Genomic DNA, 22,659 nt, shown 5'->3' with positions numbered 1-22,659 from the left:
ACTCTTAGTATTTCAAATCAAACATCCATACTGTGCTAGCAAAGAGCTACTCCAGCGTGTGCAATGGCAAATATTCTCAGGCGGTTGGAGGAACTTGGCCTTGGCTTTGTGCCTGTCTGTAATAATTATTCGTATAGTAGCACATTGCGTCCCCAACCCAGATAAGGGCCCCATTGTGCTAGACACTGTACAAAAACATAGTACCAGACAGTCCCTGCTCCAGAGAGCTTACACTCAAATTGACAAGGCCTAAGAGTGGGAGGCAGAGGTAAAGTGACTTGGCTGAGGTCACATAGCAGATGATAGGCAGAGCTGGGCATAGAACGCAGGTCTCCTGAGTTCCAGTGCCGTGTTCCCTGGGCCATGCTGCTGCTTGATGCCATATCTGTGTGTGGTAATAGGCTTCTAAGACACACCCTGTTGTGGTTTATTGCTATATTGGGACCTTGAGAGAGCCCTTCGGTTCGGAATTAACACTTGTTGACTTCAGTGAATAAATCTATTTGACAAACAGCCTTTCATTGGCCTAAAATTGCAATTTAACTGAATCAATACCAGGCCTGGCTCTGCCATTGAGACAGAACAAGCAGTTGCCTAAGGAAACAAAAATAGTGTAATTACAAGCAGGAAGTAGGGTAAACATTGGCTGGTTTGACTGCTATGGCAGAAAACCTTGTGCTCCCTTGTTCAGTGAAGTACATGCATTTTGCAGACATGCTGTTTTATGTTAATATTGGAAAAAAACATTCTGATCTACAATTGAATTCATCTGGCCTTGTCATTGTTTTAGTGTCCTTATTCTGCCCCTGGATGTGTTGGATTTTTGTCCTGGGAACGCAAGTGTAATCAGCAGTTTAAAAAAAGTTATCTTTAATCCTTTATTCTCTTGGAAAATCTCTACAGTTGGAAGCAAAATAAGAATGATACCACCCAGAAAAGAATTGTCCTGTAAAACAGCTGAGTGTGATTTCAAGAGGTTTAGATGATCTTGAGCAGAGCTTCAAGCATGGACCAGGTAGGGTTGAAAGGGATGCTTCTGGACTTGACTTGCTGAGCAGACTGTTTGGTAGGTTTTGAGCATTCTCTACCTCTTCGATCTTGGAGCATGCTGGAGGAAGGAAAGGGTTTTCCAGTCATTCCTTCCATTTTCCTATCTGGAGAAGTTCCAAATAGGGAACCAAGGACATTTTGGAGGGTAAGTGGGTAGGATTGTGTTCTCTCAAACCTTCACCTACTTTTGATCCTTTTTGCCTGTTGCAGAAGTAAAAGAGAAGATGTTTGCCATATTACCTGAGAAGGGAAGGAAGGGTAGGTTTAATAGTTTGACTGCCCTTTATTTCACCTCTGGATTTATAATTTTGAAATGGCATTTGAAAGCGAGGAAGGAAACTTTCGCTAATATAATAAGCAACATGCCACAAGAAATGCAAAGGACTGCTCTCCAGGACTGTGCCACTTCCATCATGTGGGCCAATAGTAGGGGAATGTGCTGAGCATGAAACCTCTGGAGACAAACGTAGGTTCCTTTTTTTCTACTTATCAATTTTAAGGGATCTTGGCAGATTTACCAGACAGTCATCATTACCGGTTTTATCCGCAGTATAATCTTTGAGTGTGGAAGCAGAAAACTGGATTGGACAGTTTTGAAAGAAAATAGGCCATGTATTTGGTAAACAGGTGCTATTAATTAACATCGTAGACATTTGGAGTTAGTCTCAATTGGCAGAATGGAAAAATTTGTCGCTACAGTAGTGCAAAGTAGTAAAAAGGTTGGTATAATTTGATGGGCATATACACCAGCTGGGGAGTTAAAATAAAGCCCAAACTCCACTGTAATTTGAAGTCCTTTCCTCAGGTCAGCTTTATTAATATAAAGAAGATTACAAAACAAGAACAAAGTAACACACAACACTTGGTAACAGCCAACTGAGGCCCTTCCAACAACCTGGGAGCGGAGAGGATACACCCTTTCCTAAAACATCTGCTCAGTTTCTTTTATAGCCCCTCACCAGACCACAGGTGTAATGGGCAGGGAACCTAGATTCTATTTGAAATACCTTACATTCTGGAATGTAAAGAGCTCTCCTCTGTGCTTCTTGGTGGTGAGGGACGGAGCTGAGCTAAGCGAGGAGTCTTGATATAAAAGTCACTTGCTAGGGAAACTCAAGAGCTGTGAACAGAGACAGCTAACAGGAGAGTTTCAGATGTCAAGCTGCCGACTGTGCTTGGAAGTAGCAGGACATGGCGAGCATGCAGTTGGTCTGTCTATGGATTATTTGGTTGACTGTGTGGTCTCTGTGTACAGGCTGTGTAGCTGAGCCATAGGCCCTGAGTAAGCAGCTAAGAAAGGTCTGTTTGGTGCCTTGGTAAAGGCTGTGAAATTCTGACCTTTGGAGCTTAGATCATCCCTGCTTAATCATCAGAGGTGCTGGAACAATTTGTATAGTGGGAGTGCTGATAATGGTAACCATGTTGGGTGTTTGGTGTTATTACTTCAAGCCAGGGGGAGCAGCAGCCCCACCCCCACCCCACCCCTGCCAGCATCCCTAGTTCAAGCACCACTGTTAATCACTCCCTGGGACAGCGCTGAGTGAGCAGGGAGATCTGGTATAAAAAGTCACTTGCTAGGCAAGGTTGACTGAGCTATGAACAGAGGAGAGTTTCTGAGGGAGTTGAGGGAGGGAATGTGAGAGGCTTTCCTTGCAGGTTCAGCTCTGTATGATTCCACGTTGGCGGGTGATGGAACAGTGCTGGTGACCTGCAACGGATGTGCCATGTTTGGAAAACAGATCCTGTCAAACTAACTTGATATCTTTATTTTATGACATTACAAGTTTGGTTGATAAAGGTAATGGTGTTGACATAATATACATAGCCTTCTGTAAGGCGTTTCACTTGGTACCAGATGACATTTTGATTAAAAAAACTAGAACGATAGAAAATTAGCATGGCACACATTAAGTGGATTAAAAGCTGGCTAACTGATAGGTCTCAAAATGTATTTGAAAATGGGAAATCATCAAAGAGTGTTTGTGTTTATTATGAGGTCCCACAGGGATCGGTTCTTGGCGCTACACTATTTAGCATTTTTATTAATGACCTGGAAGAAAACATAAAATCAATATTGATAAAGTTTGCTGATTACACAAAAAATGGAGGCATGATAGATAATGAAGAGGACAGGACACCGATGCAAAGCAATCGTGATCATTTGGCAAGCTGAGCGCAAGCAAACAATACGAGTTTTAGCATGGCTAAATGTATACATCTAAGAACAAAAAATGTAGGCCATACTTACATGATGGAAGACTTTATCCTGGGAATCAGTGACTCTGAAAAAGATTTGGGGGTCATGGTGGATAATCAGCTGAACATGACCTTCCAGTGTGACACTATGGCTAAAAGGGCTAACGTGATCCTTGGATGCATAAAGAGGAGAAGCTTGAGTAGGGCTAAGGGTTATCTATATATGGCACTGGTGCAACCAGTGCTGGAATACTGTGTCCAGTTCTGTTGTCCATAACTAAAGAAGGTTGTTGATTAATTGGAGAGGGTCAGAGAAGAGCTAGGAGAATGATTGAAGGATTAGAAAATATGCCTTGTAGTGTTAGACTCAAGGAGCTCAGTCTATTTAGCTTAACAAAGAGAAGGTTAAGAGATGATTTGATTACATTTGTAAGTATGTATATGGGAAATAAATATTTGATAATGGACTCTTCAGACTAACAGAGAGGTATAATATGATCGAGTGTCTGGAAGTTGAAGCTAGATAAATTCAGACTGGAATAAGTTGTACATTTTTAAGTGAGGGTAATTAACCGTTAGAATAATTTACCAAAGGTCATGGTGGCTTAGCCATCTCTGGCAATTTTTAAATCAAGATTAGATGTTTTTCTAAAAGCTCTGCTCTGGGAATTATTTTGGGGAAGTTCTATGGCCTGTGTTATACAGGAAGTCAAAGTAGATGATCACAATGATTCCTTTTGGCCTTAGGATCTATGAATCACCATAATTTGCTTAACCAACCACCTGGAAATTTCCACTGGCCAGGAATATGTGGGTGGCATAAAGCAGGCTTAATGGTTTTAAGTGTTTTAGCTGGGCTTTTGGCATAGGAGGGAATATTTGTGCTTTTACCCAAGCTTGGTGAATTTTAGATCATGTAAAAAGGCTGTTTTGTTCAGTCAGACTTTTAACTGAATGCATGTTCTGTATTTGATGTTTTAAAGCAGATTAATTCTATGAGTATTGTGGGCAGTGGATTTTGAGTCAATTTTGATTTAATGTTACATGTTTTTAATAGTATAGTGCATTATATAGTAACATATCTAAAATAATAAGAGATATATGAAAGTTGAAAAATACTTAACACTCTACAATTTCAAAGCACTATATACCAGAACTAATTAATTTGGACTTTCATAGATGTTACTAGAACTTAAAATTGTCTTCCTCTTCTGGAGACCTATCCATGGCCTGAAAAATTAACTCACCAACTTTCTCTCCTTAGATTTGTGTACTATTTTGCCAGTTCATTCATTCATCATCTTCTCCCCTCTCTCACAGTTAGTGTTCCTGACTCCATTTGGCCTGTTACTCTGTGTAATTATATAGTTACTGTGCTTGAGGGAATTACCTTACATGGGTTCAGGTATGCTTCACGCAATGGGAATGCTGCTCCTAAGTAGCTCATTAGCACTCAAGACAGTTCACTGCAGTGTTGCCTCCCAATGGAAGTTATTTTAGGTGTGTAGCATATGTGAAGCTTGTCTGTGAGGGAGATGGATCTTTCTCAGGGGCCATGCTCAGACTGTGGAATGATCTTCCACACAAACTAAGGGTTTGTCTACTTGGGGAAAAGCCTGAAGTAGCTGGTGTATACTAGCTACTCAACATTTTTACTGTGCACTGAGTGCCTTTGTGCACATTAGCTTAATGTACTTTGGAAGTGTACTAATCTACACTGCTTCAAGGTAGTCTTAGGCTATGTCTACACTACCACAGTAAGTCGACCTACACTATGCAACTCCAGCTACATGAATAACGTAGCTGGAGTCGACGTACCTTAGGTCAAGTTACCGTGGGGGGTCGATGGGAGAAAATCTCCAGTTGTCTTACCTTACTCTTGTGGTCGGGGGTAGAGTACAGGAGTCAACTGGAGAGCAATCTGCTGTTGATTTGGCGGGTCTTCACTAGACCCGCTAAATCGACCGCCGGCGGATCAATCTCCGAGCGTCAATCCCAGCTGTAGTGTATACCTGCCATTAGTACGCAGTAAGAATGTCCATACAGGACATTAGTGCAGAATAGCTAGTTCACTTTAAATTCACACCGTTGCTTACTGTGCAATAACTTCCCCAGGTAGACAAACCCTAAGGATCATCACAAACCTCACCACGTTCCACTCCAAGTGCAAGGTGCACTCTTCAACCTTACCTTCCTCTCTTCATGGACACATAGCAACATTACAAACAACCCCCACCGCACCAAAATAAAATACTCCACTGCATACACAGGTCTCCCTTTGGGGAAAGGATGAAAATAAGAACAAATGACATGTGACACATATTAGTCATGCTATTTATTGCACTACTGAAAGGTGCTCAGATAGTATGGTGATGAGCACAGTATAAAAACCTATGTAGGATAGAGTAGAATAAAATGGTGGATTGTCCAGTAGTCAAAACAATAAAATAAACTTAGTAGTTGCAGGAGAAGTCTAAACCTAAACACTATGTGCCATGATTACAGATCTCTTCAGCAGTTCCATATGTTGCCAAGAGTTTGCTCTTCTTTTAGGTTGATACAGCATTTGTTTTACCAGCTGAATAAGGATCCAGTTATCGTTTCTGGATCAGACTACCATTTAGTTTTCTCTTCTTCCTAAAAAGGAAAACTTTGCCTACTCTTGCGTACCTGCAGAACAAGGGTTTTATTGCCTGCCAGATTATTCTGTGGTGAGTTGAGTTGCTGTAGCCTGCTGAAATAATATTCTAGGCAACAAAAATAGAATAAAACATAATTTCTGAATGACATTTTTGGGGGGTTGTTTTTGCTGTGTCTAGGAGACAATTTGTTAGTATTTCATTAATATTGTTAATTCTGCATTTATCTGGCTGGCACAGTCTCTTAACGGTCAACTGAAAGGAGGAGCTGCACTTAATTCACTTTTACTATATATTAGAGACCTAGATAATAGGAAATTTACACCAAGTATCAGATAAAATGTCCCATTAGAACGTGAAGTAGTCTCCCAAGGGAACTGGTGGAATCCTCACATCATTTAGGCCTAGATTCGTCAAAGCTCTGGAGAATATACTACTGGCAGCAGTCATGCACTGCCAGGGGACAAATGTGGATGATTTGCCATAATAGAAGAGACCTATCTCTAATGTCCATTAGTTTTTTCACCTTCTTTTCTTAATCTTCCTTGCCAATTCTTCCCTCCCTATTTTTATTTCCCCTTTGTAGATTACCCAATTACATCCTTATTCCCATAAACTGCCAAAGCAAGTCAGGTGAGCTTTTTTGTGCCATCAGGAAGTTTAATATTTCTGTGTGGGTTCTTGGCTTGTTCTTAAGGATCCCATAATCCTTGATCAAGACCTTCTAGGAAAGATGAGAAATAAATGCAACAAAGGAACATAGTCCAAGCTCTATCTCTCTCCCTTGAGCTGATGAACAAATGATTAATGCATGAAAATTTGCCTACTTTTCATGACCAAATGAGCATCTCAATCTCTTTTTTTTTTTTTTTCCTTTTCCCCTTTTGTGTTTGGCAAAAATATTCTGCATTTTATTTTGTGTTTTTATTAAAATTTAATGGAAAGGTGTCTCTAGTGACTGGAATCAGGGAGAAAACTCTTAAACAAGAATTTTTAGGATTATTTTTTGAGGCCACAAATTATTTAAAAAGATCATGGGGCAGAATATTAATTCATTATGAGAATCACTTCTGTTGCTAATGTAATAATATACAGATGTAAAAAAAGCATGCAGCTGACTCGTATAAATATTTTTACATATATTTTAAAACACAGAAACCCAAATTTAGTGTTAATTTGAATCCATTGTAATAAGTTGTATCTCTCAAATGGATATAGAAACATGATATAAGAAATATTTTTAAGGCTAATAAGTTCGAGCCCAAGGTTCTGCTCATTGTTACAACATGTAATTTAGGAGCCCAAATTGACTTTCAATTGTCTTGGATGCATTAACTTTCAATGAGACTTAGGGGCTTGTCTACATGGTACCACATTGTGGTCTATGAATTATAGAGCACTCCAGCATGCTATTCTCTAACTGCCCCAGGTAGACCCTGCTGGTGCAAACTAAAAGGTACCTAGTTTGCGCTGATGTAGTCCCATTTCAAACAGGACTACGTTAACATGCACTAGGTACCTTTTAGTTCTCATCAGCAGGGCCTACAGGGGCAGTTAGAGCAAAACATAAACTACAGTTCACTCAGTTGATGCTACCACAGACCACGCTGCGACACCATGTAGACCAGCCCTTAGGCTCCTAAGTCAGTTAGTCATTGCAACACTGAGTGGACCAATTCCAAATACAACTTAAAATCTGGGCCTTACTTCTTAGAAGTAAGGAGAGTGTCCTGGGTGTGTGTGTGTGTACGTACATGTACGTACAGCAGCTAAGAGAAAGGGACCCTGTTCCTGATAAGGGCTTTTTGGCGCTATAATAATAAAAAGACTTGTCCTACAGTCAGTGCACTAGCATTTTTGGTCAATGACTCTTTAGTGTTGCTGCCAATCATATTTTTCTGCTGTTTCTCTGCATCCAAAAGATAAATCCTAGGTCCTCATATCTTGTACATGACAATGTGTCTGTGAGAACTCTGTGTAGCCATCTCGTTCATCTGTCAACTACTGGGCATTATTGCTATAGCCTACATCAGTAGATGTAACCTTGGCATCTTCTGCACAAAATGCATTTTATTTTGAATATTTAGACATGGTTTGAAGAGCATTTTTAAGAAAATTACCTTAGGCGGGATGGTGCTGGTGTACTTCTGAAAAGAAATTGTGTGGGGGGAGGAGGGAGGGAGGGAACAGAGCTGGCAGACTAGAGCCAAAATCAAATATTTCAGTTCACAGCTGAAATTTTGGCATATATAAGTAAATGTGGAAAAATGAGCTGGCAGTTCGCTTAATCCTCAGGATATCCATAGACATGACTTTATGGAAGATGGTCTATTTCTTTTTAGTATCAGAGGGGTAGCCGTGTTAGTCTGAATCTGTAAAAAGCAACAGAGGGTCCTGTGGCACCTTTAAGACTTGCGTCTGATGAAGTGGGCATTCACCTACGAAAGCTTATGTTCCAATACTTCTGTTAGTCTTAAAGATGCCACAGGACCCTCTGTTGCTATTTCTTTTTAGTCAATTGGGTTTGCAAAGTACAATAAATCCAGATTTAGTTTCCTGTGTGTGAAAATACAGATATTAAACAATTTTCAATAACTTATTTGTGCTAATAGGAAATCCATGTATTCTTAAACAAAAAATTTCACATAAAAACAAAAGCCAATCATCCCACCCCCAAAAAACCCTTTCCTTGCTAATAAATTTTTTTCAGCCAAAATAAATTCCATGAGAAGGGCCAGGATCTCACATATGGGGACTGTAACTGATATGTAAACTCAAATGATAAAACTTGGTGATTCAAATGAAAATGGAGGTACTATAATATCCATTAGGAGAAAACAGAGTAGGAAATAGGCAAGTATCTAAGAGTTTAGTTTGAGATGTCTGATGGTTTTAAAAATTCCCCAAGAGGTTTAAATTCCACATTTAAAAAATGTTTTGTTGTTATTGAAATTATTATTTTTTGCCCAGAGTGCGACCTTCAAACATTCAGATTGCAAGGATAATGCAAGTATGAAGGTAGCTACGAAGATGGTCCAGACGATGGTTCTTTTGTAGTACCTGCTATAAATAGAAACAGGTGCCGAGAGAACAGAGAATTCTGAGGAACAGCCTGCAATGAGAGTCAGGGTAGGAAGCAGGCCAGGAGAACAGTAAAGGATTGGGCTGGACCCCAGAGGAGTGGATAGGCCTGGATTCCAGCAAAGGGGCTTATTAAGGCCTTGAACAAATGAGGCATGTTTGAAGAGGTTAGGGACTGTGTGACCTTCATCTAGGGCAGGGGTGGGCAAACTATGGCCCACGGGCCACATCCGGCCCATGGGACCGTCCTGGCCGGCCCCCTAGCTCCTGGCTCAGGAGGCTAACCCCCGGCCCCTCTCCTGCTGTTCCCCCTCCCCCACAGCCTCAGCTCGCTTGCTCCGCCGCCGGCGCAATGCTCTGGGCGGCGGGGCTGTGAGCTCCTGGGGCAGCGCAGCTGCAGAGCCGGCCTGACCCGGTCTCTATGCTGTGGTGGTGGTGGTGGCGGCGGCGTGGCCCAGCTCCAGCTGGGCGCACGGCTGTAGCGCTGCCAGCCACCAGTGCTCCAGGCAGCGTGGTAAGGGGGCAGGGAGCAGGGGGGGTTGGATAGAGGGCAGGGGAGTTGGGGTGGTGGTTAGGGGGTGGGAGGTGTGGATGGTGGTTGCGGGGAAACGGGCTTGAATGGGGGCAGGGGTCCCAGGGGGCAGTCAGGTGCAGGGGTTCCGGGGGCAGTCGGGGACAGGGAGCGGGTGTGTGTGGATGGGGCAGGCATCCCAGAGGGGCTGTCAGGGAACAGGGGGGGTTGGATGGGGCAGGAGTCCCGGGGGGGGCAGATAGGAGGTGGGGGCCAGCCCTCGACCCCTTCCCTTAACCAGCCCTCCATACAATTTACGAAACCCAAAAAAATTGACTCGATGGTGATCGGTCCATCAAAGAAGGAGGGAAACAGAGGCAGAGGGGTTTGGAACGGGTCCCATATGCGGAGAGATTAAAGAGGCTAGGACTTTTCAGCTTGGAAAAGAGGAGACTAAGGGGGGATATGATAGAGGTATATAGAATCATGAGTCATGTAGAGAAAGTAAATAAGGAAAAGTTATTTACCTGTTCCCATAATACAAGAACTAGGGGCCACCAAATGAAATTAATGGGCAGCAGGTTTAAAACAAATAAAAGGAAGTTCTTCTTCACACAGCGCACAGTCAACTTGTGGAACTCCTTGCCTGAGGAGGTTGTGAAGGCTAGGACTATAACAGCGTTTAAAAGAGAACTGGATAAATTCATGGCGGTTAAGTCCATTAATGGCTATTAGCCAGGATGGGTAAGGAATGGTGTCCCTAGCCTCTGTTTGTCAGAAGGTGGAGATGGATGGCAGGAGAGAGATCACTTGATCATTGCCTGTTGGGTTCACTCCCTCTGGGGCACCTGGTATTGGCCACTGTCGGTAGACAGGATACTGGGCTGGATGGACCTTTGGTCTGACCCAGTACGGCCATTCTTATGTTCTTAATTGCTGTTATCTTCTGATTGCCACAAGGGGGTGACCAAACGTCAAAAGCAACCTCCAATGGAGGCAGCTTTTATTTTTGTATGCTTATAATTAAATTATGTTGTTCAACTTATTGTAATACATTGTCAGTGCCCCGCTGCATTATTATTATTGGGAAGGGATCTCACAACCGTAGGTGATCTCACACACTAGGGCCCTGATCCTGCAAACAGTTGTTTAACTTATGCCTGTAAATAGTCTTACTGACTTCAGTGGGACTGTTTACCTGTTAAGTGTTTGCAGAATAAGGGTCTATAGGTGCTCCTATAGATAAGAGGGTGAGTTAAATATAGAGGGTTTTTTGCAATCCTAATTGTAACTTTTGCAGTTTAGTTCAGACTCTTAAGTAAGGGATAAACAATTATAAGTTGTTGAATCAACTAAAAAACAACTGATTATTAAGAAACTTTCAACACTTCAAATTATTTTACAGTAGAACCTCAGGGTTACAAACACATCAGGAATGGAGGTTGTTCGTAACTTTGAAATGTTCATAACTTTGAACGTTATGGTTCTTCCAAAAGTTTACAGCTGAACATTGACTTTATAGAGCTTTAAAACTTTACTATGCAGAAGAAAAATTCTGCGTTTAACCATCTTAATTTAAATGAAACAAGCATGGACACAGTTTCCTTACCTTATCAAATCTTTTTTTAAACTTTCCCTTTATTTTTTTAGTAGTTTAACACAGTACTATACTGTATTTGCTTTTTTGGTCTCTGCTGCTGCCTGATTGCATACTTCCAGTTCTTAAATGAGACGTGTGGTTGACTGGTCAGTTCGTAACTCTAATATTCCTAACGCTGAGGTTCTACTGTATGTTAACATTTTTGGTTCATTAATTGTCAATTTCCTGCAAAAGGAAACAGGTTATATGAAGATTGATAAGTTTTAAATGAATGGTTTAGTGGCAGAAGAGCTGATGTAATGAAATGGGTGAAACGATGGGAAAGTTATGTAAGCAAGCTGGGCTGGCAGGACCTTTATAGAAATTATGGTTAGAGAAGAACAGCTCCTTTGTATTATTCAATAAGAGTGATGATTAGTTACCATGTCAGAAAATCAGTCTTGGGTATAAAGCTACTTATAAGTGGATCAAAGAGGGCAGGTGTGGCGAAAGCTCCCGAACTGTGAACCCCCCGTCCCACACTGCCCCTTCCCCCGAGGCCCTGCCCCTGCACTGACTCTCCCCTCCCCTCCGCCCCCAAAGATCCTGCCCTGGCTCACTCCTCTCTGTCAGTCACCCTTACAGCTGGTAAAAAGTGTCTCTCCCCCTCCCCCCCCCGCCCATTCCAGTACCCCTGCAAATCCTGAGCTACAAGAAGAAACAAGTGTGCATTGCGACAAGCTGAAACTTTGTAGAATTGCTGCTGAAGGGTTTGTAGATCAGATTGAGTAAGGGGACGAAACAAGGGAACGAAACCCGAACCCTTGTTCCTCTGGGGCCTAATTCTGACCTGGTATGCTCATACAAAGCACATGGGATCTTTATAGAGGAAGGTAAATACACAGCATTTATTGAGAATACCACAGTTAGCATATGCTTTTCAGTCTCTCTCTCTCTCTCTCTCTCTCTCTCTCTCACACACACACACACACACACACACACACACACACACACACACACACACACACACACACACACACACACACACACACACACACACACACACACCTCTGCCAGTGTGATGTTCATAGTTACCAGTCTGTTGTAAATCGAGTCAATCTAATGGCCAGTTAGATTGAGCACGAGTGTGGAGCTGGGTTCTGTCGGTCGCGATCCGATGCTCCGAGGCCTTGCAGGACTGAACCCAGAGTTCCATGGCAAAACACCCCAGCTTTATAGCTGTAAATTCTCATTTGAGTTCATGAGTTTTGCAATGTCATCCTGTAATCATTAGTCCTTAAGTGGTGTTATCATTTGATGGTTATTATCCGGCTTCCTATCGTTATCTCCTATTTGTTGTCGCGCCTTCGGGGGTGCCTGCCTCACCTCTGAGGTCGTCAATGCTGCTAACATGTTTAACGTCGGATACAATGGATGTTTTCTGATTGTCTCCTGGTCTTTCCAAGTCTCACTTCTTCTTGACCATCTGGACATTTGTGATGGCTTTCACACCTTATCTTTTCCTGATGCATACATTCCTCATTCACACAAACAATCTCTTAAAGAAGCCTTCAAAGGTATACAGACAGCAGTATTGTATATTTAGCAGAATACATTGTAAATCAAGCCTTGCTAAATCTTATAACTAAAACAATTCACACTGGGGCTTCAGGCTCTCAACATTCCTCTAATCTTCTTAACATAGATACAATAGAGAATCCTGTCTCTTACTTCCTAATTTGTAATACATATAGGAAACCATAGTAGCGTTATAACTCATTCTAAAACAAAACGGTGACCATAATTAGTCATAAGGATTGTTCTGGTCTGTCATTCCTTTCTGCTATTCAAAAAGGGTGGCTGACAGGATGAAATCAAATCATACATTAATTCTCATAGTACATTATAAAATCCAGCTCCTACACTGGTGCCAGTGAATGCCAGGCCATTAGAGCAGAATTGAATTTGGCCCCCTCACCATGGTTTCTACTAAAGCTGGAGGTAAGTCCTGAAGCATGAGGTGTAATATACTTTCCAACATTTTGATTATCAGTAATTATGATAACTGGATATTCTTGATACTGGGTTTTTGAATTTAATGACTGAACTAGTGAATTTCCTTCCAGTTTCATCCCTTGGTCTGCCTCCATGGTTCCTTTAAAGAGAAGTTGTCAGGATAGCTCAATCAAAATCATAAATACACAAATAGTATTTGGATTCCTTGAAGATGTCTGACCCACTTTTGTGGGTAGAGGATACAAGCTGAGTGTAGACTTTCAGCAGAGAGGCAAAATTCCTTTTCCTGCTCTGAATTTCTTGACATACATCAGAGGACAAGTACATTCTTCTATCCTGGAAACAAATTTCTCTTTTTTTTCTATTGTGGCATTCATAGTTTTTACCTATTTAACTCCTCATGACAGAAGTCACAACAAGAATTTCGGTGGCATTTTGACGGCGACGCCTCTTGACGTTGCCGCTTCACGGCGGCATTTCGGCAGCTGCTTGTCCGGCGGCCACGGTCCTCGGCAGCTAGTCATCTGGCGCCCACCCCATGGAAAAGATTGGGGACCACTGGCCTAGAGGAAGGTCTGGTAGCTTGGGAATGGTTGTGACCAGAAAGTAGAGCCACAGGAGCAGGGTTAACTCCTGCGATGGGCCCCTAGAGTGGAGAGCAGCTCCAAGCTGGGGTCTGTGAGGACAAGCAATTGAGATAGAAGCCCATGAGGTGCGGAAGGCCAGCTTGAGTGAAAAGTGGAAAACACGTGGGGGGTCAGTATGCTGTCAAGTGGGAAGAATTGAAGTTAAGTCCAGGAGGGGGAAGGATCTTTGGCTTGGAGCTGAACCCCCAGAAGGGGACTGAACTGTTGTGCAACTTGGTTGGAGGGCTGAACAGCAGAAGAGTCAATAAAGGTGTCTGAAGTAGAGATCAGCTGGGAGTGGTCACTGCCGCTGAGCAAGTGGCCACCAGAGGTGGTGAAACAGGCAAAGTCCCCTGCAATGCTGGGTCTCCAGGCAGGAGCGGGTGCCCTAGAGATAAGGACATGAGCTCACACTTGGCAACTTATTTGCAAAGTTACTATACTTAACACTGAGCATTTTCGACCTGAAAGCAGATTCTCTGTTTCTTCTTTAGTAGCAACATTGCCTCTTAAATCTCACTGGTTTATCCAACATTCTTGTGTCTGTCTCATTCTATGTGCTTATATGACCTTAATCACCTTAGTATCTGGGGGCCTTGTATGTATTTAAAAATAGCAATAGGAATGGCAATCTCTTGCTTTTTTCCTTCCCAGCCTGTAGAAGAAATAGATTGATTAGCCAACAGTTGTATTTTTTGCTTTGGGTGAAGAATAACTGGAGGTGCAGCTATGTTGACATCTGTTCATAATCCTAATTTCCAGGGTTTCTATTTCCCTGGGAAGAAAAATCATTCTTCTTCATTAAACCCTCTGAAATTGTCCGTAGTGTTTGTTTTCACAGCCAAAGTTTGCACGCTTTACTTCCCCACCCCCAAAATGTGCTAACTTTCTGCTCCACTGAAGCTAACTTTGGCTTTAATCCCTTTAAACCTATGTTTAGACGTCCTCAATGTCACCACTATGCTGAAAGCATTTAGGGTTTACCCTGCTGGCCATGTTCAAGTTGATTGCACAGTTCCTGCCTTTTTTACAGGGGGGGGGGGGGGGGGGAAAAGAGGGGTAGGGACTGAGATTGTTTTACTCAACAGACTTAGATCTACTCCAGCTCCACTGTTTGGTGGGTACATACAAGGAGGAAGCAGAAAGGAACGATCCTCTATAAGAATGACCGATGGAATTCTAAAAGCTAAAATCTGTAGGTTTTAGCACCTGAAGGTGTGATGTATCCTGTTCTTCATAGCTCTTTACTGTAGGGCCTGTGGTAAAGTACCAAGGCTTGTTTTTTTAGAAATATTTGTTGCTGGAACAAAGAGTTTGAAAATTACTGGAACTTAGCATGTGTACATGAGGCGCATTCCGTATATGAATTTACACATTAAGAGCTTGGTCCAGCTCTCATTGAAATTACTTCGACTTTTGTCGTTGACTTCAGCAGGAGCCAGATCCGAACTCTAAATATACCTAGTTAACCTAAAAAGCAGACTCTCCTCCTTTAGAAACTTAAGGTTTCTAAATTATCATTATCATTTAATTATCATCCTTCCCTAAGATATGACCTCTTAAATACTTGTAGGACGGAACCTTATGGAATGAAGATAAACTTTACTGAATTAAGTTAAACCTTATTGATTTAGGGTTAATACCTTTGGGATATGTTGTATATGAAAAAAGCAGTTGGGTATGTGGTGGTGTGGCATTGTAAGTACCTGCTTTAGTACGAGGGAGATGCTAATTTACTACTTCTGCTATCAACCCTTTGAAGTTATCCCCGGAGAGGTTCACATATATTAGTTGAAACTGGATTCTCCGTGGACCACCAAACAAAGAAAGGATTTATGGATAAACACCTTGGTTTTAAACTGGTTCATTCCTGACTCTTCCTGATCCAGCAAATGGACCAGGGTCCTGTCCGCAGAAGACCCCAATCCTTAGGGTAAGGTTGGAAGGACTGGGCTTGCTGAGATCCCATAACGCTGAGGGCTTGTCCTAAACTGAAGCTGTGATGAACTGGTAACCACAAGGAATTCTCTTGGTTGGGGGGTTGAAGGATGGCATTCTGCCAGAATCCATGTTAGAGTTGGGGTTAGCTCAGGTAAGCTTATTAGCATGCATGTAGGTTCTTCTGTTGTTGTTTTTTAATGTTTTCTATGTAATGCTTTTTCTCTTGGGAATAAAGTAGGCTTTCACAGGAACATCTTTTCTGGAAGATCACACAGGCAAAATTTCAGGTGGAAAGGTGGTGCAGGGGATAAGGTAAAGCAGGCATATAAGTCAAAGTTGTGCTGACAAATGAAAAGGAGTCACAAACTTAACTACGGGGTTTGTACCCCACCATCATAATACAGAATAGTAAAGAAAAAGTACATCACTGTTGACAATCTGTTATGTGATCATGTGCGCCTCTGCAGTTATGCCTAGGCGCTCACGCTAAAATGAAGCTTCTCTGCTTCATGTTGGGGGAAATAAATTGCAGGGGAAAAAACTTGAAAGGTTAGCACAAAAACAGGGACAAACCAACCGGTCATGTAGCCTCTAACTCCTAGTCTGCAAATAAGCACATCAAGTTGTCACAGTTCAAGGCAACTGCACCTGTATTTCCCCTCAGTTGCCCAGCAAGAGTACCCACTCTCAGGCTTCAAGATCCCCAGCTGTTTCCTCTCTTGGGCAGAGACCTGCATCTCTCCCCCTGACCGGAGTATTTCCAGGCTGCACAGTTCCTTGCCTTTACTGTGTATTTACCAGCACAGTCAGGTTGCCCATGGACACCTGCTTACTTTCTCTTCAGAGATGGTTACCAGGAGTAATTGCTACAGTTGGAAGGTACCACACAGCACTTTTCTTTATGCAGTATTGGACAAGATACTTGGGTGATGGGAATTCGAAAAATTAGTGTTTCAAATTAGTTTACATTTAACATGATACTGAATTTCAAACAGCTGGACTGAGAAACTGCAATTGGTTTTTATTCAGCTGTATTAAAAACCTCACTTTCATTTTTAAAATTGTGAAGGTACTTTTTGGAGACTGCAGTGACCTAGGATATTTTTCCAAGCGGTCACAATGAAGCTTATAAAATACCTGATAGGTCATTAACATTAAAAGGCAATTCATACCTCTGTCAGCTATTGTTTCAGGCTGCCTACATGTTTAGGAAGACAACATTGCATTGGTTTGCACTTGGCTTTTGTTTTATAGTTTTCATCCACGGGGGCTTTAAAGTTGATTTTAAAAAATAATAATAAAAATTGAAAGCTTGGATTCTGGACCACAATTCTACGGCAAAGAGTGAATCTGTGGTATATTCTGTGCATGGTTCCCTGCCTATAGATCTGCCATTTAAAGTGCTTACAAAGAAAAAGTTATGAGTTGTAAAATTCCTGCATTAGTACTTACTTCTGCTCTGAGCTATTCCACCATTTGTCAGTGATTTCTAGGGTTCTGAGTTCACCTTCTAGGTGCAGATTCTTGGAGGCAGAAATTGTACACTTTTTTTTTTTAACTTGCCTCTTGGATTTTTGGGTGCTTTCATACAGATGTCTGCTATTCTGATTTTTTTTAAATAAGAAAAAAAGTCAACTTACTAATATTACTTTCTTTCAGATAATACAATTTTACAGTACCTGCTATGTTAGATGAATATTGTGAATAAGAAATGAATGCTTATCTATGGAAATGTGTAAACTCTTTCTGTCACGCTTGTGAAGATTAGCTTTGTGCTAATTTAAGTTGACAGCTGTATAAAAGGGATTAGTACCATCACCATCAAACTCTTGAGGTTAACTTTCACACACGCTAAATATGAAAGATAAATTTCAAAAGCTTTGAACAATTTTGCATAAGCCATTTATCTTGATTTCCTTTAACCCTGGGAGAGCTGAGACTGCACTTCGCAGCATTGCAGAATGATGTTATGGGAACTACTGCAATTCCTTAAACAAAGGACTGGCTTCCATGTAAGAACAAGGAGAGATTATATAATAGCTGTGAGAGAAAAGGCCATGTCTATGCATAAATCTTCAAAGAGAGCAGCAGCAAGGGAAATATGAAAAATAATTCAAAGGTAAATGGCCTGTGTGCTTTATTTTTACTACTTTGCTGAGTGCAATAGTTCACTTTCAGGTCTGCATTTTGGAACAGAATATTTAGTCCTGACTTTTCAGAATTCACGTTAGCAAATGTTTGGATATTTCTGGTTTTGTAGTGCTGGTTTCTTCGCCAAAGTGAATATTACTCATCCTAGAGTGATATCTATTAAGCGGACATGTTAATCTTCAGTATGTGTACATGGAATAGGGTGGCTCAGTGGACTAGTAATGGGATAGTCTACTTTTTCACCTCTAAGTTATTCATTTGAGTGTGGTCACGAGTATGATCACAAGACACTTCAATCTGATGGACAATGAACTTCCTTCCCTCCTAAACATTGATGCAACAAGGTCACGCTGGCAACAAATTGGTAGGACAGCATGAAGAAAACTCAGGCTTCCACTGCCTATGTCAAACCTCTTCTGCAGATCAATGGAGTACTTCAGTTTCCAGAGCTGTCAAAGACATCTATAATGATCTTATAAAATGTCTTCCTTACAAATTATTCCTTGACTTTGTTTTATATATGTATTATATATAAAATGTTTTATATATTTCATATATATTTCATATAACAGATGTTTTATCTATACATGATATTGTACTAGTCTAGTTCCTTAAATACACACATTCGCCTTTCCAGTCCTCCTTCCTTGTTGTTAATTTCTGCTGCTTCAATTTTAAGTCCCCTAACATCTTGTTACTACTTATAGCCCTCACCAATGCTGATAGGTGCTCTTTGTTTGCCTCCTAAATAGCAGAAACCTAGAAGTGAGATTTCGTTCTCTTTGGTGTTTTGATTTGTTGTTTCATAAACACAAATGTCCACCAGTCTGAAGGCAGAGCCTACCAGGTTGGATCCTTACACAGAAAGCTCCACTAAAGATCTTCCTAGGTGTTAGAGATCACTGGTCTTGAACCTGGGCCATGAGTCCCCAGGCAGTGATTGGACTGTGGGTGCCACCTGGCAGCTCACCAGTGGAGAAGGAGGTTAGTGGAGCTCTAGTTCATAAAGGGCTCAGCTCGCAAAGCTCCTGATTGGGGGAGACGTCCAGCCCCACCAATTGCTCAGATGCATTACTTAAGCCAGGAGGAGATGCAGGAAGTTGTCAGAGCAACTAGGTGGATCTCTGGTTGGCTGTCATTTTGGAGCCTGCCTACTCACCTGAACCCTGTCTTCCTACTTGTTCCTGGTTCCTGCCTCCTGGCCTGTTCCTGCCCTCCTTATCCCAGATCCTTCTCCGCTTCCAGGTTCCTGCTTTCCTGCCTCGCTCCATCACTCTCCCCCTGACCCTTGGCTTGACTCCATCTATGACCCCAGCTCTGGTCCTGACTCTGACCATAAGGCTTGACCACCCGGGCCTCAGTCCTCACAGCTTGCTCAGACCACTCCAGCTCTTCGGGACCGAGGATGGGACCCACTGGATTCCCTTGTTCCCTAAGGGGCATTGGCACTGCACGAGAAGGCAATCCGTCTGCAGACAGACAACTGAGCATTGCAGGTGCAGAACGAGCAGCCGGCTGCTGAGAATTAGGCATTGGGGGGGGGGGCAAGCCCACCAGCTCCATGCAAAGAACCAGTATGCACAAGACCCATCCAGCTGTACTGTCACCCAAGCTGGTACGTGCTGTCCCTCAGCCCGTTGAGTCAATGCAGGTAGATTTGACCCGACAGCAACTTGCTCCTAGAGAGAGCACCAACGACACCTTAACCTGCCTTAGTATGACCCGGCTCACTATAACAATATTTCCAATTGTCCCACAAGGAGCCCAGCCTGAAGGAATCTGAGAAATGAGCCAGCCCAGGCTCGGAAAAGGGGGTTAACCCGGGGCATCCTGACAGTGTTCCTCTGAACCCTGCACTGAGGTCCTGGCTGGAACACACGGTGGTTCCTGTTACTGGCACTGACCTACAAGTGCTAGTTGAGTTATGAATCCTGGGGAATCCCCAACCACAACCTCCACAGAGGGCCCTTATGGACTGATGTAGGAGACAACTTTATTAATACAGAAGCAGCCCAGGTACTACAGATTCTCCTGTGGACTAAGCCATTCCAGACCTAATAGAGACGTTCAATGGGTTCTTCTTATCCTCTGCACCAGTGGCCATAGAAACTGTTCCTCTCAAGTTTACTATCCAAGATCATTGAGAGACCCTACAGTTCAGTACCATCCGTTCCCCAACTTCCCTGTGACCTTGGATATATTGTGGTGGCCCTCCACAACCCTCTTGTCTGCTGGCAAAAACTAAAAGTTGACTCCCCGCCCCCTCACCCCCCGAATCCTGCCAGCAGCACTGCTTGAGCCCAGGAAATGGGCAGCGCTCAGTAGTTCCCCAGCGGTAGCAAGCTGGAGTAGCCCAACAGAGCCACCCACTGATCCTGGTCCTTGATTTCTATCCAAATACCGTGACTACAGTGATGTCTTCAGATGGAAAGAAAACAAAAATGCAGGCCCCTTGCCGCCACACAGAGACTTTGATTGCCCAGTTGACTACAACCAGGGGCAAACATTCCATTCAGGCAGCTATATGCCATGTCCAAGCCTGAACTAGCCGGACTGCACACCTACGTACAGGAGAACGTAGGGCTTTATTCATAAGTCCACCTTGCCTGCCGGGGTGCCAGTCCCCCTTTTTATCTCTGTCTGTCTTTCTGTCTTAAGGAAGCCTCCAACTGTGCATAGATTATCAGGCTGTGAATCAGGTCACCATCTGAAATCAATACCTATTAAAACTACCCTGAACTAATGGACTGCGTGAATGCTGCTCAGGAATACACACAGCTGGACCACAGTGGGTCATACAGCCTAGTATGTGTTAGAGTTGGGGACGAATGGAAGACTGCCTTTTGAACTCATTACAGTCACTTCAAGTATCGTGTGATGCAAGGCAAGGTTCCAACATTTTTATTAATGATTGTACTGCGAGACATTCTGGATCAATATGTGGTTGCATATCTGGATGACATGCTTTTTTTTGTTTTTTGCTTTTTAACAACACACTATGCATATCCATTCCATCCCAAAGAGGCCACACCAACATGGCCTCTACAATAAGCTAGAAAAATGTACCTATGATCAATCCGCCATAGAATTCCTTGGATTCATCCTATCTCCTGCTGGTATTGAAATAGGTAAAGACAGTCCTTCGGTTGCTAGTGCCATAGAACATTCACAAATTACAATGTTTCCTGAAGTTCACAAACTTTTATCGACTATTCACCCTGAGGTTCTTGGAACTGATCACCCCCTCACTGCCCTTCTCTACAAAGACACCAGGTTCCTCGGCATTCTCGAGATCCACCAGGCCTACGAGCAATTAAAACTTGCATTTACCACTGCTCCTATATTAGTCCATACAAGCTTTCATCATTGAAGCAGGTGTTTCTAACTTGGCAATTGAAGTGGTGCTATCCCAAAAGCGCACTCCTCAATGATTGCTACGTCCATGTGTCCACTTTTCTTTTATTTCATGAGACTCTCACCCACAGAGCAAAATTTAAAAATTTGTAGAAAACTCCTGGCAATTAAGATTGCCTTTGAAGAGTGGTGCTCCTATCTAGAAAGGGTCCTGTACCCTGTCCAAGTGTACTCTGATTATAAGAACCTAGAATATAGACTCATAGATTTAAAGGCCAGAAGGGACCATAAGGATCATGTAATCTGATCTCCTGCACATTGCAGGCCACAGAACCTCACCCACCCATTCCTGTAACAGACCCATAACCTCTGAGTTACTGAAGTCCTCAAATCATGATTTAAAGACTTCAAGTTACAGAGAATCCACCATTTACACTGGTTTAAACCTGCAAGTGATCTGTGCCCCATACTGCAGAGGAAGGCAAAAAACCCCAGGGTCTCTTATAGTCTGACCTGGGGGAAATTCCTTCTCGACCCCAAATATGGTGATCAGTTATACCCTGAGCATGTGGGCGAGACCCACCAGCCAGACACCTGGGAAAGAATTCGCTGTAATATCTGCATAGAGCCAGGTTTCTCAACCAGTGACAACTTTGGTGGGTCTTATTCTTTTTGTGCTTTGATTTCGTATTCTTAATGCCCAGGAACCAAAAAATAGCAAGATCGGCACTCTGACCCAGAAAAGAGACTGTTACGCTGACTTAAAAGATGCAACCACTAAAACCTTCTGAATCCTCAAGTCTCATAACTTTCTGGCCGCACATCTGTCTCTATAGGTTCAATATCAATCAGTTTTGGACTATTGCTTATTGCTATAGAAGTAACAAAATAACCACCCACCTGGGTACCTACTCTTCATTTTTGCAGAGCTGATAGGAGGTGGTTGTTGCTAAATGCTTATTGCATTCACCTAATTTTTGCTTGCACTTCCGTTATTCCTAACGATTTTTTTTCATATTCCCTGTTGCTTGGGAAGCATAGTTAAAGATGTTGTGGCATTGAACAGCTTCTTAAGCAATCCCTGTGCAGCTAGATTTTTTTTTTTTCATGGCATGGATAACTCCTAAATGTTCCTTGTTTCAAGCAATGTCACTTTCTTTAGTCCCAGAGTCACTTCTATAGTTCATACCAATTTGGTGTCCCTTCACTTTTCTTATTCAAAATTAATTGCAACAGAAATTTTAAAAACTGAAACTGATCATAGAAAGGATTATTTGCACTAAAAGAGAGAATCCCTTGCCATTTTGAGTTCCCAGCATTAATAGTTTTTAGTGGCCTTCGTTTTGGGTCTTTGTTGTACATTGCATCTAGGGTGACCAGATGTCCCGATTTTATAGGGACAGTCCCGATATTTGGGTCTTTTTCTTATATAGACACCTATTACCCCCTGCCCCCTGTCCTGATTTTTCACACTTGCTCTCTGGTCACCCTAATTGCATCCCACAGTTTTGTCCA

General features: G+C 42.4%; 1 protein-coding gene across 1 annotated transcript in view; it reads left to right on the top strand.

Annotated features, from left to right (window-relative positions):
• The window catches only part of PPM1H (protein phosphatase, Mg2+/Mn2+ dependent 1H), a 197,886-nt gene that overhangs the window by 70,769 nt on the left and 104,458 nt on the right, over positions 1 to 22,659 (top strand). The window lies entirely within an intron of this gene.

This window comes from Terrapene carolina, unplaced genomic scaffold (genome assembly GCF_002925995.2).
Source record: "Terrapene carolina triunguis isolate 2854851 unplaced genomic scaffold, T_m_triunguis-2.0 Scaffold68, whole genome shotgun sequence".
In the NCBI taxonomy this organism is placed as follows: domain Eukaryota; kingdom Metazoa; phylum Chordata; order Testudines; family Emydidae; genus Terrapene; species Terrapene triunguis.
Note: the sequence above shows the minus strand (reverse complement) of the source record. Positions and strands in the feature narration are given on the sequence as shown.